Source organism: Moschus berezovskii, chromosome X, assembly GCF_049115385.1.
Source record: "Moschus berezovskii isolate FMDL1 chromosome X, NW_MosBer_1.0, whole genome shotgun sequence".
Taxonomy (NCBI): Eukaryota; Metazoa; Chordata; class Mammalia; order Artiodactyla; family Moschidae; genus Moschus; species Moschus berezovskii.
This window is the reverse complement of record NC_142488.1, coordinates 29,555,878-29,573,519: the sequence shown is the minus strand read 5'-3', so window position 1 is coordinate 29,573,519 and position 17,642 is coordinate 29,555,878. Positions and strand designations below refer to the sequence as shown.

Below are 17,642 nucleotides of genomic sequence, written 5' to 3'. Positions count from 1 at the left end.
TTCTTGTTTGACAGTGCTTCCAATGGAATTTAACTTATCAAGTAAGTCTGATTAGTTTAACTAATCTTTTGGAATGTCCCGAGGGTCTTCTGGAAAAATCTCAAGTTTCTGCCAGGTCAAAAACACATCATTTTTAGAATTTCATTTTGAGAAATTAGTCAAAGCTGTCAAAAGGTTTGGACACCTGACTAAATAGGATCACAGATTAATATGAAACAATGCTTAGCTCTCTATTTAGAAGATGAAAAAAAAATAAGTTCTAGTTTTATGATAAGTATAGTATTGATATTAAAGCTTAATGTTAAACCCTTAGAATAACAATTTAATATTTGCTAGCCTGATTACATAAGGAAAGTTCTCCTTTCGCTCTTCAGCCTTTTGTATTCTTTTAGTTTTTCCTTCATAACCAGAAGTTCTAGTTTATTTTCAATTACTGTCATTTCCCTTAACAAAAATGTGTCCTTATTCCTCATATGTTTTCTTAGCAAAAAATACATCCTACTTTTCTCGCATATAAAGATGTTTCCTTTTGTAACTGGCTTTAATTACATTAGAATTCTTAACTCTTAGAAACATTAATTTCTAGTAAACATTTAGAAAATGAACAAGTGTGGACTATCTCTTACACTAGTATTCTTTAGATTGACAGAATTATAAGCGCTCTTTATAATTTCTAGAAATATGCTTTCTCATCACAATTTCTTAGCATGGAACAAGACATGTTTAGAACCAAATCTATCTTTTGTTTCTCCATAATTAGAAGCCAAAGTAGATGAACCTATGTTAGCATCTTAGCAAAGTCTAAGGTTTCAAGTCACTGAAAAGATCTAGGAAACTGTTTTTAAGTATTTATACCATAAAATATAATTGTTGCTTAAAAGTTTACCTATAAACCCTTATGGGACTTCCCAGGTGGCTCAGTGGTAAAGAATCTGCCTGTCAAGCAGGAGACACAGGTTCAATCCCTGTGTGGAGAAGATCCCTTGGAGAAGGAAATGGCAACCCATTTCAGTATTCTTGCCTGGGAATTCCCATGGACAGAGGAGCCTGGCAGACTATAGTCTATGGGGTCTCAAAGAGTTATACACAACTTAGCGACTAAACAACAACAGCAAATAAACTCTTATTCCAATTATATTTAAGTCATTTTCTCCCAACAAATAGATTTAGGTTACTTATGAAAACTCGGAAGTACTAGAAGCTGATTAGCATGGCTCTGAGAAAAGTCTTCCAAGACTTCCATTAGCAATTGGCTTTTATTTAATATCCACATGAGGCCTCCCACCAGACCTGGTCCAGTTTTCAGATCAGACTAGTCTAAACTCACACCCAGTCCAGTTTTCAAATCAGACCTAGTCCAGCTCCAGCAGTAACCACCAACAGTTTCTGTGGAACTTTGGACTGGGGGGAAGGATTGAATCAACAGACCACAAAGAATGGGAACTGGGGACTGATTGCATACAAATGGAGAATTGCAGCTGCCACAACCATGCCCAGTGTAGAATCTGGGGAACGATTCCAAATGAACAGGGAATGGCAGATTAAGCCATCAGCAGTCCCTAGCATTGAGTCCAGGGGCAGAGGTAAGGGCTGGCATTTTCCACCTGGGGAATTTAAGTCTGAAAGACTAGGGGCTTGGTTCCAGGCAGAGTCCTTTGCCAGCTCAGTTGAGCCTTTAAAAGAATCATCTGCCAGTTCAGGCTGACCTGCCCAGTGAAGGAAAGTCAATTAGATTCAGAGCTCAAAAGCAGGAAGATCAGAGCTCAACCAAGAGGAACTCACTAATGTCCCTCAGAAATGGAAAGAGTGAACTCACAAGGGTTTGTGGGGTACCATACCTGTGTTTCTCATTGTCTCTGAATACCTGTGAGGTTCACTTCAGATCTCATCACTACCACTAATCTATTAAACAAAAATTCGACCCATTGCACTTGAAGATAAAATTGGCTTTTTAGGTGATGGATTAATCAGGCAGCATCCTATCTAGCAACAAGAATGGCACTCCAAGGGGTTATACAAAATGGAAATTATTTACAGAAAGAGATGGGCAAGGGAGCAATTAGCAAAGGAAAGGATTAGTTTTAAGCCAGGACATCATCTTTTTTTTTTTTTTTTTGAGGGGGTGCAGGGAAGGCACAAGTTTTATCATGCAGATTACCTTTTCTTCCCCTACAGTGGCACATTATCTCATTGGTAATGACTCAAAAATTATAGACTGGTTGATTAAGATTGTATTTCTGGTAAAGGTTGAAACTGCAGTTAGGTATTAAATCTATGTTTGGCATCATGGGCTTAGGTGCAAGTGATGCCATTTTGGACCTGTGTTTTTTCTGTTTCACACTATTTATACTTCTGTACATCCATAAGTTTATTTATTACTTCATTTAATAATAATTATTTCTTGGCCATTGGGGGAGAGGGCTATATAAAAGTGAATAAAATATGAATCCTTTTATAAAAGGGTTGGTAATATAGAGCGATACAGATGTGTACAGACAATAACATTGATAAGAGAACAAAGCATAAAAGCAAGTCACAAGTAAGCAAAATAGAAATGCAAAGGAGAAAGAGACTTGGCTGCAAAATAGTACAGACTGTTTTTTTTTTTTTTTTTAATTTATCATAGATTTCCTAAAACCAGTGCTTGGCACAGAGTAAGTTGTTTTATTGGTGGGATGGTGGGGTGATGGTCAGTGGGGCAGCAAATAATGCTCAGGAACTGAGATTGACTTTGCCAATAGTCAATTTGACATAGGTTCACTGTGGAAATTTTACAATCCTCTAGCCTGGAGGGTAATACCTCTTAATAAGCCTATAAAGAAGTAATGTACTCCAAACAAATGAGAGATTAGTTACACTGTTGTTCCAGGCAAGAGGAGATAAAGGAGTAAAGTCCAAATCTAGTTAAGGTGCACTCTTTCTATGAGGTTTTGGTTGTTTCTCAGGAGAGATGGCTTTGCCAACTGAGAGCTGACATCCAGCTGCCAGTGAAAAACTAAGGGGTAGATTTGCCCTGACGCCAAATCTCTCAGATGTTTCTCACAAATTCTCAGTATTTATGGTCTAAATGCCCCCTCACTATAGTGGCTTCTCCACATATTCTTGTCAATAAGTCCACTGCGAGGACCCTCAATAGCTGAGGTCATGACATCCTGATGCAGCTTATTACTTCATTCTTATATCAAACCAACTTTACTCCTAAAGATAAGTTTTTGTTTGTCTTTGGACAAACTACTTCTGTTAAATCGTAAGTAAGTGGATCTGAAGTCTTATCAAGTCAGTGCACAACAGTAGGTTCAGGTGATACATTGCCTGTGTACTGAAGTCACAGTGGAACAGTCGAACATGTCATGGAAGAGGTGAATCTGGGGTGAGATCTTAAAGCTGAGAGAAATATACATTTCAAGTGGAAGTATGAAATTAGAGACTTTCAGAACTAGAAGAGACTTTAGAGACCATCTAGGACCGTGTTTCTCCTACTTTCTGTTTTCACTGTTGGAGAACTTTGGTCTAACAGTCTATCAACACACACACTTTCATTTATAGCAGGATGCTAAATTGAAAGTGTCTGTGACTGAGGGGCTAAAGTAGCAGACTACAGAGGTGCCATGTTTGGAAAGGGGATGGCTAGAAAATGATCCAGAGGATAGTGACTTAGAAAAATTTACAGTTTTCTTAGAGAAAGCGCTGCTGTAGCACTCCCCAGATTTTAAGATCACCCACTTGCATGAGGGGAAGCATTGACCTTCCCATTTTAAGAGATGAGTTTCTTTAGGGACACCTGGAAGGAAACCTGGAGAAGTGGCTCATTGGATTCCCAGTTTCTGAGGTGGGTGTGACTGACCTTTGTTCCCTGACAGGTGATTAACTCAGGCCAGAGCGGTGAAAGTGTAACAGGAGGGAAAGGGACCGGGCACAACTTTTGAAAGAATGACCTAGCCCAAGGACACAGCATAAACCGATAAGAATCAAATGGGTCCAAGATGGCAGATACGTTGACTTTAATTAGACCTTGATCCTCAATCAGCAAGCTAAATGACTTTAATTAGACCTTGATCCTCAATCAGCAAGCTAAATGACACATCCAGAGGTGCCATGACAGTCCCAAGGCACTGTCAAAAGACCAAGGAGAGGGCAGCGGCCCAAATCTTGGCAATCTCCAGCCCTTCCCAAAAATACTCGGAATAATCCTCCCACTCATTCAGTTCAGTTCAGTCGCTCAGTCATGTCCGACTCTTTGCGACCCCATGAATCGCAGCACGCCAGGCCTCCCTGTCCATCACCAGCTCCCGGAGTTCACTCAAATTCATGTCCATCGAGTCAGTGATGCCATCCAGCCACATCATTCTCTGTCGTCCCTGTCTCCTCCCGCCCCCAATCCCTCCCAGCATCAGAGTCTTTTCCAGTGAGTCAACTCGTCGCATGAGGTGGCCAAAGTATTGGAGTTTCAGCTTCAACATCAGTCCTTCCAATGAACACCCAGGACTGATCTCCTTTAGGATGGACTGGTTGGATCTCCTTGCAGCCCAAGGGACTCTCAAGAGTCTTCTCCAGCACCACAGTTCAAAAGCATCAATTCTTCGGCAATCAGCTTTCTTCACAGTCCAACTCTCACATCCATACATGACTACGGGAAAAACCATAGCTTTGACTAGACGGACCTTGGTTGGAAAAGTAATGTCTCTGCTTTTTAATATGCTATCTAGGTTGGTCATAACATTAGCATATGAAATTACCCAGCCTATGAAAACTAACCACACTGCATTTTGCGGCTGCACTTGCCCTCTGTGATGGCCCACCCTCTGGGGAGTGTGATCCTCTCTGAATCTGAATAAATCCACTTCCTACCTGTCACTTTGTCTCTCACTGAATTATTTCTGTGATGAGACATCGAGAACCTGAGCTTCATTAGTTCCTGAAACCAGGTACTGTGGGTTTTGGCTGGGTTCAAGTCCCAATCTGAGGTAAACAGTTTCAATAGCACTGAGTCCTAACCACTTGACTGCCAGGGGATTTCCTGTCTTTATATGCTTATATGCTATAGGTCCTGATTAGTCAACACACAACTTAAACCTTTTACAGATTTTTTTTTTAAAAGGGAGAGAAAATCAATATGAAAGTATTTTCATCAGGATACACATGAAGGTACAGTTGATCTTTTCATGGAACTAAAATACTATGATCAAGTAGCATTGAAATAGATTATTTAACTGGATAAATTTTAAAATCTATATATACCAAAATTAACAATTTGTCCAAGACATGGATTTTTGAAAGTGGTAATCTAGGAGCAGTAAGTAATATAGCTGGAATGTTGCCCCTTAAGGATTACCAAAGAGGGAGACTGGCTGATCAGTAGAGCAGTGGTGGTGGTTGGCAAGCCTGCTGCATTATATAACAAAGTGTGTGCCTGCTCAGTCACGTCTGACTCTTTGCAACACCATAGACTGTAGCCCACCAGGCTTCTCTGTCCATGGGATTTCCCAGTTAAGAATACTGGAGTGGGTTGCCATTTCCTACTCCTGGGATCTTTCAGACCCAGGAATGGAACCCATATCTCCTGCCTTGGTAGGCAGATTCTGTACCACTGACCCCCCTGGGAATATATAGAAGGTGATGTTCTGATTCTACTTGGTTATGGGGCACTGTTCACACATAGTAATGATAACATGGTGGGCTGGAAGAGACTCCCCAAAAATCATGCCAGTGCTCAATTGGTGAGTTACTTCTCTGTTCCACGAAAATGCCAAAATCAGACCCACAACTGCATGTACATTTTTTCTTTTTTTTTTTTTACTTTGACCATCTTTACACTTCTCCAAAATCCATCCTTATTCTCTTGTCACTTAAAAATAATTTGTCAGACAATTTAAGTCTTTGTTAACTTTTCTATAAATTTTAACAGCATTTCTATATACACATTTGATAATCAAGAGGAATATTCTTCAAGACCATGGGGATCAACAGGTTTTTGAATGCTATTACAGTCTGTGTAAAATAGGCTATTTTCCCTGAAATGTGTACTTTATATTCCTCATAATAGATCTTTCACAGATGAGGAAAATGGGACCTAGGAAGGTTAAGTGAGATAGCTAACAAGTGTCCCAGTTGATATCCAAACTTGGTTCTGGCTGTTTTCAAAATACGCATTCTTAACTTTCTTTTCTGTATTTGTTTTCTATTCTTCTATGTATGCTATACAAATTTCCCAGTGGGGCTCCTTTTCAGGGTCTTCCTAATACTTAAAGTCACTTGTAAAATGAGTACTTTCTTTGAATGAGAAATCTATTAGGCAGAAAAAAACAACTTGGCAATAAATTTCAGGCATTAACCCCATGCCAAGCAATTATCAGAAGGCCTAATGTTTTGAGCCCTCACAAGTGTGATCTTAGATAATGGAGGGCGGCTTGCATTGTGAACCTTCTTGATGCTGTATATTGTGATACGCTTCATGGATTGGCTTCCTAAAACAAAAAAAATTTGTAAAGCATTCTGGGAAGCTCTGCCAATTAAAAAATGGAGATCGGCTGAAGGCTTGCAGCAATTGAATTTTGAATACAGATGGTGCCAAATTGAATGTTTCCATGCCAACAAACTTTTCCTTAATAACTTTTAGATGGGAGGGGGAGCATAAAAGGAAACCATCTTTCAGCAGATATATATTCCTACAACATATTTGCAGATTGATTTTTGGAGCTAATTTGTACTTAACTAGTAATTGTTTTAAGTGGCTCTGAATATTACTAAATTATCATAAGGAAATATTTTGAGAATAACAGAAATAAGTTCTAGGAACCTCATATAGACATAAAAAGGGTATGGTTTTAACACTTGTTTATTGGTCTATAGCCAGTTATCCAGGATTTTATATTAAGTACAACTTAAACCATTGATCAAAGATTTCTGGATTCTTAAGGTCTATTAAGATCAAAAGATTAGAATGTAGGTATAACAAGAAAAAGTGATATGTATCCAATGATTTGGAATTGATCTTGATATATTTATATATATATATATATATATTCAGGTTTATGGATTAGCTTTTCACGATCTGTTCCTTGATGATTTTTAAACTGTTGATTGTTAAGTCATTTCAGGAAGTACTTTTTAAGGAGGTCATTGATAGTCTTCATATCATGTGGTGTGTTACCACAGATGTAGTATCTTGTCCTCAGCTTTGCATAGCCAACAATTAGATTTAATAATTCACCTTGAGGTGATGAGGCTCTGGGAACCTGACTTATGCTACACAAACTCACGTGAGACTGGCTTAGTAATCATTTGACAGAGATAATAAATTCAAATTATTGTTTTATAACACAGCATAAAGCTGTCAGAAAAAATTAATGATGATACTTTACTCATAGTGCCTTCCCCAGTGAGGACTATGAAGAAAACCAAATTATGGATGGCAGGGTTTGGTGGTGACCAAAGAACTAGAGTAAGAGTAGTATCGTATAATTAAAGGATAGTTCATTAAGTGAGAGAAGCTAAATGTACTGCCCACCTTTACTAGTCTGGGTGACTTCTATTATGGAAAGAGAGAAACAGATAATTCCTCTCTGATGGTACCAAAGGCATAATAGCAAATGTTTGCTCTCTGGCTTTCCTTTTGCATTCCATGCAGCATGTCATCTTCCACACATTTGCACACTCACCTTCCTCCTTTTCTTATAGTCTCTTACAGTTCAGTTCAGTTCAGTCGCTCAGTCGTGTCCGACTCTTTGCGACCCCATGAATCACAGCACGCCAGGCCTCCCTGTCCATCACCAACACCCAGAGTTCACTCAAACTCATGTCCATCGAGTCGGTGATGCCATCCAACCATCTCATTCTCTGTCGTCCCCTTCTCCTCCTGCCCCCAATCCCTCCCAGCATCAGAATCTTTTCCAGTGAGTCAACTCATTGCATGAGGTGGCCAAAGTATTGGAGTTTCAGCTTTAGCATCAGTCCTTCCAATGAACACCCAGGACTGATCTCCTTTAGGATTGACTGGTTGGATCTCCTTGCAGTCCAAGGGACTCTCAAGAGTCTTCTCCAACACCAGAGTTCAAAAGCATCAATTCTTCAGTGCTCAGCTTTCTTTATAGTCCAACTCTCACATCCATACATGACCACTGGAAAAACCATAGCCTTGACTAGACAGACTTTTGTTGGCAAAGTAATGTCTCTGCTTTCTAATATGCTATCTAGGTTGGTCATAACTTTCCTTCCAAGGAGTAAGTGTCTTTTAATTTCATAGCTGCAGTCACCATCTGCAGTGATTTTGGAGCCCAAAAAGATAAAGTCTGACACTGTTTCCACTGTTTCCCCATCTATTTGCCATGAAATGATGGGACCAGATGCCATGATCTTAGTTTTCTGAATGTTGAACTTTAGGCCAACTTTTTCACTCTCCTCTTTCACTTTCATCAAGAGGCTCTTTAGTTCCTCTTCACTTTCTGCCATAAGGGTGGTGTCATCTGCATATCTGAGGTTATTGATATTTCTCCTAGCAATCTTGATTCCAGCTTGTGCTTCTTCCAGCCCAGCGTTCCTCATGATGTACTCTGCATACAAGTTAAATAAGCAGGGTGACAATATACAACCTTGACGTACTCCTTTTCCTATGTGGAACCAGTCCATTGTGCCATGTCCAGTTCTAACTGTTGCTTCCTGACCTGCATATAGATTTCTCAAGAGGCAGGTCAGGTGGTCTGGTATTCCCATCTCTTTCAGAATTTTCCGCAGTTTATTGTGATCCACACAGTCAAAGGCTTTGGCATAGTCAATGAAGCAGAAATAGATGTTTTTCTGGAACTCTCTTGCTTTCTCCATGATCCAGCGGATGTTGGCAATTTGATCTCTGGTTCCTCTGCCTTTTCTAAAACCAGCTTGAACATCTGGAAGTTCACAGTTCACGTATTGCTGAAGCCTGACTTAGAGAATTTTGAGCATGACTTTACTAGCGTGTGAGATGAGTGCAATTAGTTTGAGCATTCTTTGTCATTGCCTTTCCTTGCAATTGGAATGAAGACTGACCTTTTCCAGTCCTGTGGCCACTGCTGAGTTTTTCAAATTTGCTGACATATTGAGTGCAGCACTTTCACAGCATCATCTTTCAGGATTTGAAATAGCTCAACTGGAATTCCATCACCTCCAGTAGCTTTGTTCATAGTGATGCTTTCTAAGGCCCTCTTGACTTCACATTCCAGGATGTCTGGCTCTTGGTGAGTGATCACACCATCATGATTGTCTTGGTCATGAAGATCTTTTTTATATAGTTCTTCTGTGTATTCTTGCCACCTCTTCTTACTATCTTCTGCTTCTGTTAGGTCCATACCATTTCTGTCCTTTATCGAGCCCATCTTTGCATGAAATGTTCCCTTGGTATCTCTGATTTTCTTGAAGAGATCTCTAATCTTTCCCATTCTGTTGTTTTCCTCTATTTCTTTGCATTGATCTCTGAGGAAGGCTTGCTATTCTTTGGAACTCTGCATTCAGATGCTTATATCTTTCCTTTCCTCCTTTGCTTTTGGTACCAATAAACTCTGTACCAATGACTATATAACAACAAGGTATCCTGCCAGAGTATATATTTTTCCATCTTAAAATATATGTTGTGAGAGTGAGTCTGGTAAGATCTTTCATTGTTAGTTCTAACCCTGTCATCTTAAAATGTAAATTGTGGGAGTGGGTCTGGTAAGACCTTTACAACCTTGAGACATTCTTTTGATTTACTGTAATAACCAGTTGAAAAACTACGTAGCTCTCTTGCTAAGACTAGCGAGGCGGGGTCCTCTCCATTCCCCTTCTGATGTCTATGTCAGAAGCTTTCTCTGTCCCTTTTTATGCTTTAATAAAACTCTGCTACACAAAAGCTCTTGACTGATCAAGCCTGGTCCCTGGTCCCAAAGCTAAACCTTCTTCTTTGGAGATCACAAATCCAACACCATTCACTGTAAGCTATCAGTAGGAACAAAGTAAGAACCTTTTTAAATAGTGGTCAGGTATTTCAGAAGCAATGTATAACTGCACCTACTTAATGTTATTCCGTTTTTTTCAGAATCCTGAAATATAAGCATGTATCTGTTTTTAGGGGCTTTCCTGGTGGCTCAGCTGATAAAGAATCTGCCTGCAATGTAGGAGACCTGGGTTTGATCCCTGGATTGGGAAGATCCTCTGGAGAAGGGAAAGGCTACCCACTCCCATATTCTGGCCTAGAGAATTCCATGGACTGTATAGTCCATGGGGTCGCAAAGAGTTAGACACGACTGAGCAACTTTCACTGGTAGATCAGTTGTAAAGAATCTGTTTTGAATGCAAGAATGCAAGCTCAATCCCTGAGTCCAGAAGATCCCCTGGAGGTGGAAATGACAATCCACTCCAGTATTCTTGCCTGGGAAATCCCATGGACAGAGGAGCCTGGCAGACTACAGTCCATGGGGTCGCAAAAGAGTCAAAAACAAGTTAGCAGCTAAACAATATCATCTAGTTTTTAGGAATAATAGTAATGATGGAACATTTGTATATATTTACTGGTCTTTGAGAATTTTCCTTTTTTTCCCCACTGTCAGGATCAAATAACTTTGAACACAATTCAGAACAACTTTCATGAAATATGGTTTATTTCTTATGTTTTTTTCCTGACTGTATTATCTTTTCTACCACCTACTTCTTTGTAGGTCTTTTCTTTTCATTATTGCTTCTTTCTTTAGTTTTTCTCTCACATAAAACTGAGGGAAGATGTGAGCTTAGCATCCACAATTCATGGTTCCATTGTGGTTATTAAAACGTGAACTAAAACCTTGCAAGCACATGGTACCTTGTAGATAATTTTCTCCATTCAGACAGTTACACAAAAGCCTGTGAGGATTCTAGGGTCATTGCTAAAGCTGTTTTTTAAAAATCCTATAGCCTTTTCTCATTGTTAGTTTTCACAACGTAGAAGTTTTCATTTTTAGGGTTAAAAAATACCCTGATGAGTGGAAGAACTATTCAGCACAGCAGGTTATAAACCAATTAGGATGATGATGTCCTGGATGTGACTTCCATGAGCCTCTCATGTTAGCTATTTCAGCTTTGTCTTTAAAAAAAAGAAAAAAAAAACATTCAAAGTGAATAGAATAATGAATAGGCTATTTAGGAAGGTTTGGACTCAGAGGAGGGGAAAAAAATCTTTTCATTAGGTTCCAGATAACAGCCAGCTTAATAAGCAGCAAGAGGCAGAGATTTACTGTAGGAAAAAAGTAAAAGGGTAAAAAATAAAGCAGTGAGATTGAAGGTTGGTAATATCATTGAAACTGGCAGCAAGGCAGGTTCCTATCAGATTATTTTGTTTTCAGAAATAACTATACTAACTTTGCTTTGAACCTCTTGCTAAGACCTAAGGTTCTTCATCTGTGTGTACCAAAATGCCTAAGGACAAGGCTGTTATCCAAACTTTCTTCGAATTGAGATAATTTGTGTACGGATTGGTGGCTAATGTCTTAGTGTACTACATAATTTCTACTGCTTCATAGCACTACTGTTTCTAATTTTCTAGAGCACTGTAGTAAATGCTCACCAGCCAAGAGTAAAGCATGGGATCATCCTTGTCATTGGAGCCAATGTTACTTCTGCCTATGGCAGTGACTAAGGTAAAGATAAATGTGTTCCAAGCTGGAGCTTTTCACTGGCACTTGTTAAATGTAATAAGGAAGCACTTTGAACTGGACCCTGGAGTATAGGCAAACTAGAGAGTCTGGTGTTGCTAGGAAGAATGTTGATGAATTCAAGAGAGTGAAAGAAAGGCGGGGAGTACTTTTGGTAGAAATGGTAGGAAACTGGCAGAACTGGGGGAAAAGAAATCTTTAGAGATTTTACAAATTGCAAACTCCTTTTAATAATTAGATTGCAATCAAGTAACTGGCTAGAAATCCATATTCTGACTGGGCTAGCTGATGAGTAAAATCTAGTCTTTTTTCAAATTTATTTTAGCAGATTTTTGTTTAATTGTAAATAAAATATTCTACTCCTGTGAACTTCCTAATACTTTGCCTAACCTTCTACTTCTTTCAAGTGTTTCCTCCTCCTGTGTAAGGAAGCTCATATTCTTTAAGTCTCCTGTCTGATTTTACTTCTTAAATTGCCAAAGTGAACTCTAAAAGCATGTCTCTGTCATTTCCTTTTATATCGAATCTCTTGTGGTCCATGCTCTAACCACTTCACTGATGCTATTAATAACCACCAAAGAGGTTCATGGGCTTCCCTGGTGGCTCGGTGGTAAAGAATCTGCCTGCCAATGCAGGAGATGTGGATTCAATCCCTGGGCTGGGAAGATCGCCTGGAGAAGGAAATGGCAACCCACTCCAATATTCTTGTCTGGGAAATCCCATGGATAGAGGAGCCCGGCAGGCTACAGTGCATAAGGTCACAAAGCGTTGGATACAGCTTAGTGACTAAAACAACAACAACAACAAAAGAGGTTCATTTTGAGGTTCTAGGGACTAGCTCTCAATCTTCATCCCCAGAGCCATTGCCTTGAACACAGGAATAATGTAACCTTTCCCAAGTCTCTCATTTCAGTTTCCTGCATTTAGCCTGCCTGTCTCCAGAGTATCCCAAGGCTTGGCCTTGACTCTTACACTCATAACTTCAGTTACCCACCACTATATGAATGACAGTTCTCATCATAACACCTCTGACTTCTTACCTGTTTTATCTATTCCATGTAGCAAATTGTCTACATTGCCTTTCTTCTTGGGAATTATTTTAACTTTATAGTCAACGTGAAATTGTGCATCCATGTTGATATCCAACAGCAACCATTTTCACCATTTTTTGATATAAAAAGAACCAACATTTCTATCTTATTTATCTGGAAATAACTCAAAAGTTAAGCCAAAAAAAAAAAAAAGCCCTCATGCAAGTGATATTTCCCAACAAAGAGGCTTTAAGTGAAGAATTTGCAGGTATCACATGTAGTCTGTGTTCTGGAAGGAGAATAGTAAACTAGGCAAACACACCTTACTGGAAAACAATGGTCACAGTCTCTTAGTTCCATAATTTCCTATGAGAGGGAAAAATCATTATTTGAGAAGGCCAGAGCTTCTAAGACCCCTTTCAAGAATTGCAAGGTTTTCATGACCCCATTAATTTCCTGTCAAAAACTTTCATGAAGTACTCAGGCAATGCATTCTATACAGAGGGAAGAATTTAGACAAAGTCTTATGTATTTAATCTTCTCAATATCTTACTAATCTGTTCTTATCTTTCCATCTACCAGCCATCAGGTTTTACCTGGACCCCTATACTAGCATCTTACTCTGTTTTTCTGCATCTTTACTTGCTCTCCCTTCCAATCTGTTCTTTATTAGCAGTATAACTAATCTTTTGAAACTCAAATCAGTTGCTGTCTTTTTGCTGCATGAAACCTTTCAGTGGATTCCCCTTGCATTGAAGAAAAAGACCAAACTCCTTATCATAACTCACAAGGCCACTGGGAACTATGAACGTCCCCTCTGTTAGCTTTTTTTTTTTTTCCTAGTGAGTGATACATTCAGATTAGCGGATTCTCTTTTAAGGGCATAGGTTCCAAGTGCATATCAATATTGAACTAGATAGTTGACTTATGTTTGGTATTCCTTATGCAGCTTTGATTTTGTATCCATTCTAATTCAGTCTGAAACACATAGTGGATCGTCAAGAATACATTTTTAATGAGTGATGGATAGACATAGAAACACATAAATGAATACATGTATACAAACAAACCATTATCAGATAGTCAAATGGCTCCTTATTTCTAAGAACTTATCAGAACAAAAGTATAATCTTGCTCAAGACCAAATTCAGGCAGTGTTTGTGTGTCTTTTTGTTTCGGTTAAAAAGCGTCAGTTTTATATATTTTTAAAGGACTCTATTCCCTTTCTGCAAATAGTATAGGCACAATGCTATCCTGTTTCTCATTTTAAAGAAAATAATAGTAATACCGTATGTTTGTTGACAGCTTTGCAGTATAAAGCACTTTTCACACAGATTACCTCATTTTAAATTTCTCTATTTCTTCTGCTACTATGGGAATTCTATTTAAGAATTTCCTTTTAAAACTAAGGCAATTACCCCATTTGGTTCCTGTATTCCTTAACAATACCTTCACCAAGGTATTGTCTCTCTCCTGTGTCTTTCTTGTCCGGATTTCTTGCACAGTTATGATTTACCCAGAATAAATGGAAATAGTAGGAGCAAAACACAGAATTTTTTGTTGTTCCTTATAAACTCAAGCATTTCATTTTAGGGGCTGCCATACTATGTTAGGAATTGCCATACTAATGTTCAAAGTTCCTTTACATACTTTGTATGAAACAAGTTTCTCACTTGAATTGGGATTATTAGAAGAGGGAAATGCTTACTTTTTATCTCCTCCATCCTTCACATCATTCACTGTAACATTCACAAGTTGCTGAGATTTAAATAAGCAAAGATTATCTCTAGATGGGACCTGGGAAGGGCAGTTCAATTCTCTCATACCCTTTCCTTTTGGGCTTTTCAGCTAACACTGTTGTTGTTTATTCACTAAGTCATGTCTGACTCTTTTGTGACCCCATGGGCAGTAGCCCACCAGGCTCCTCTTGTCCATGGGATTTCTTAGACTAGAATACCAGAGTGGGCTGCCATTTCCTTCTCCAGTAGATCTTCCCGACCTGGGGATCAAACCCGTGGCTCCTGCATTGCAGGTGGATTCTTTACCATCTGAGCCATCAGGGAAGCCCTTTACTGCTGAGCCACGTCTAAAATTGACTTTATAATCACTGATCCTATGTTTGTCTTAATAACCATAGATATATTAAATGAACTAGAACTGATCAATATTTTTGATCTCACATTTTACATTTCTGGAGAAGCATTTGAAGGGATCAATTGATGCTATAATTCATTAATTCATTTCCTCTTTCCCCCCTTAATTCAGAAGCCCCATGTTCATAAAGGCTAAAACAAAATTGAAACAGGTACTTTGTTTTTATAACTTTAAGTGAATATATTTGTTTTGTTTATATGTTACATGCTTGTGGTTATTTTTGGTGTTACAGTAGTGCATAAATTGTTGTTTCTGACTTTAAAGTTTCTACATATTCCTTTATAGTCCCCTCATGCCAAATTTGGGTTGGGCCCTGAGCAGAAAAGCACATTCCCTCTCATTTGGTAAGTAAGATAGACAATAAATAGACAATTGCCAAGTAGGATAATCAGTGTGTTCAGAGGTAATGATATGAATTTAGTGCTCTGGAAAGCATAATGTAGGATGCCCTAGGCAAGCCCCTGATACAAGACATGGATAGGGTGGAAGAGAATGGTCAGGAAAAAATAACCCGTGGCAGTGACTTTTGAACAGAGTGCTGCAGAGTGAAAAAGGGTTGAGAACATTCTGGGCAGAGGGAAAACATAGACTCATGTGAGACATGGGATAGCATCCTGCCTGTGGAGGACTCTTACGTGGCCATATAGAGTTCACAACAGGTCAAAGAAGTCAAGAAACTGGAAAAGAAAACAGGGGCCACATTACAAAAGATCTTGGAGGTCAGGTAAAGAGTTTAGATTTTATATTGAAAGCAATGGAAGGGTGACCTTAAAGGAATTTAATAAATGCTGACAGATGCAGATCTTCATCTTCAAAAGTTTTCTCTGACCAGAGTTTTGAAGATAGATGGGGAGTGCAGAAGGCTGGTATTAAAGCAATAGTTCTCAGTCCTGGCTGCACATTAGAATCACTGGGGGGAGCTTTTAAAAATGCCAGTGCCTGGACTCCACCCCAAACCCATTAAGTCAAAAATCTTTGGGAATAAGGCCCAGACATTGATATTTGTTAAAGCACCCCAAATGTGCACATGAGGTTCAGTCAGTTCAGTTCAGTTCAGTCGCTCGATTCACTAAATAAGAGAGATCATCAGGAAGCTTTTAATTTGAACAGTCTAGAGAGGAGACAGCTGGGTGATAGAGAGGTTAGAAAAGCCATTAAGGAGGTTGAATGAATGACTTGGCATCTTGGTTAAAGGATAAGAAAGAAAGAGGAATCAGAGATGATTTGTAGATTTCTCCTTGAATGACTAGGGTAGAAATGATGTGATCAATTTTGGATATGTTGAATATTTTAAAATAATTTTGTAGGAGTTGGCTATGTGGATATGGAGGTGAGGAGAGAGTTCTTAGGTTAAAAACACAGATTTGACTATGATCACTGATAGGTGGTAAATGAAACAATATAAATAGATGAACTCACCAGGGAATATATGTAAAGTAAAAAGAAAAAAAGGTCCTCTGGGAATAACAATGTTTAAATGATGAGCAGAGAAGGCTGAGGAGTGGCCAAAGAGGTAGAATAAAAATTTTTTTTAAATCTTGCAATGTTTATCATTGGAAGGTTTCAAGGAGGGCTCATCAGTGATAGCAAGTACTGAAGGGAGATCTGGAAAAAATAAAGACTTTATCTAGTTAATCTCCAGTGCTGTAGTGATTTGAAGACTACTGTTCGCATCTTACAAAGGAATTCCTGTGGCAAGAGTCAAAATGGAGTGGATTCAGAAGGGTATTTAGGATGTGAAAGTGGAAATAGTGGGTGTAAGCTAGTGCCCCTCAGACTTTAATGTGCATACAAATCGCTTTTGGAATCTAGTTTAAAAATGCAGATTCTGATTCAGTAGATATGAAGTGGGACCTCAGATGAGGGTGTGCATTCGTGTGTGCATGCTGTCACTAAGTCGTGTCTGACTCTTTGCAACCCTGTGGACTGTAGCCCACCAGGCTTCTCTGCCCATGGGATTTTTCAGGCAAGAATACTGGAGTGGGTTGTCATTTCCTTCCCGCAGGGATCTTCCTGAGCCAGGGATCGAACCCTTGTCGAGATACTGCATGTCTAATAAGTTCCTAAGTAACACTGCTACTGCTGGTACACAAACCATTCTTTAAGTAACTGTGGTATAAATAAACCACTCTTTCATAAAGGAGAAAGTCATATTGGCCAGAGTGGGTGTAGAGCCAAAAGAAAGAATTTTTGTTTTGTTTTTTGTTGTTTACTTTTTAGATGAGGTTCTAGACTGAGAATGAAGATAGAAAATGGGTAAAAGTGAAATCATTTATCTTAGGAGGTATAAGAATTTTAAATACTGAATACAGGAAGGGAATTAGGCATGAATAGGACGAGAGAGAGTGAGATGGCTGGATGGCATCACCGACTCGATGGACATGAGTTTGAGTGAACTCCGGGAGTTGGTGATGGACAGGGAGGCCTGGCGTGCTGTGATTCATGGGGTCGCAGAGAGTCGGACACGACTGAGCGACTGAACTGAACTGAACTGAAGGACTCGATGGACATGAGTGTGAGCAAACTCCAGGAGTTGGTGATGGACAGGGAAGCCCGGAGTGCTGCAGTCCATGGGGTCGCAAAGAATCAGACATGACTGAGCGACTGAACTGAACTGAACTGAAGAAGGCATGGTAAGTCACTGTAGTATTCTTTCTTGGAGAATCCTGTGTACAGAGGAGCCTGGTGGACTACAGTCCATGGGGTCACAAAGAATCAGACACGACTGAAGTGACTAGCATGCACGCATGCAAAGAGAAACCTAAACCTGAAGAGAAGAGGGTAAGGAAGGCTAGAGATAAAGAAAAGTCCATTAGTAGACAAT

The 17,642-nt window shown here is 39.2% G+C and overlaps 1 protein-coding gene across 6 annotated transcripts in view; it reads left to right on the top strand.

Moving 5' to 3' along the window:
- Positions 1-17,642, top strand: part of DMD (dystrophin) — a 2,246,075-nt gene that overhangs the window by 1,619,559 nt on the left and 608,874 nt on the right. The gene's annotated exons all lie outside the window — the stretch shown is intronic.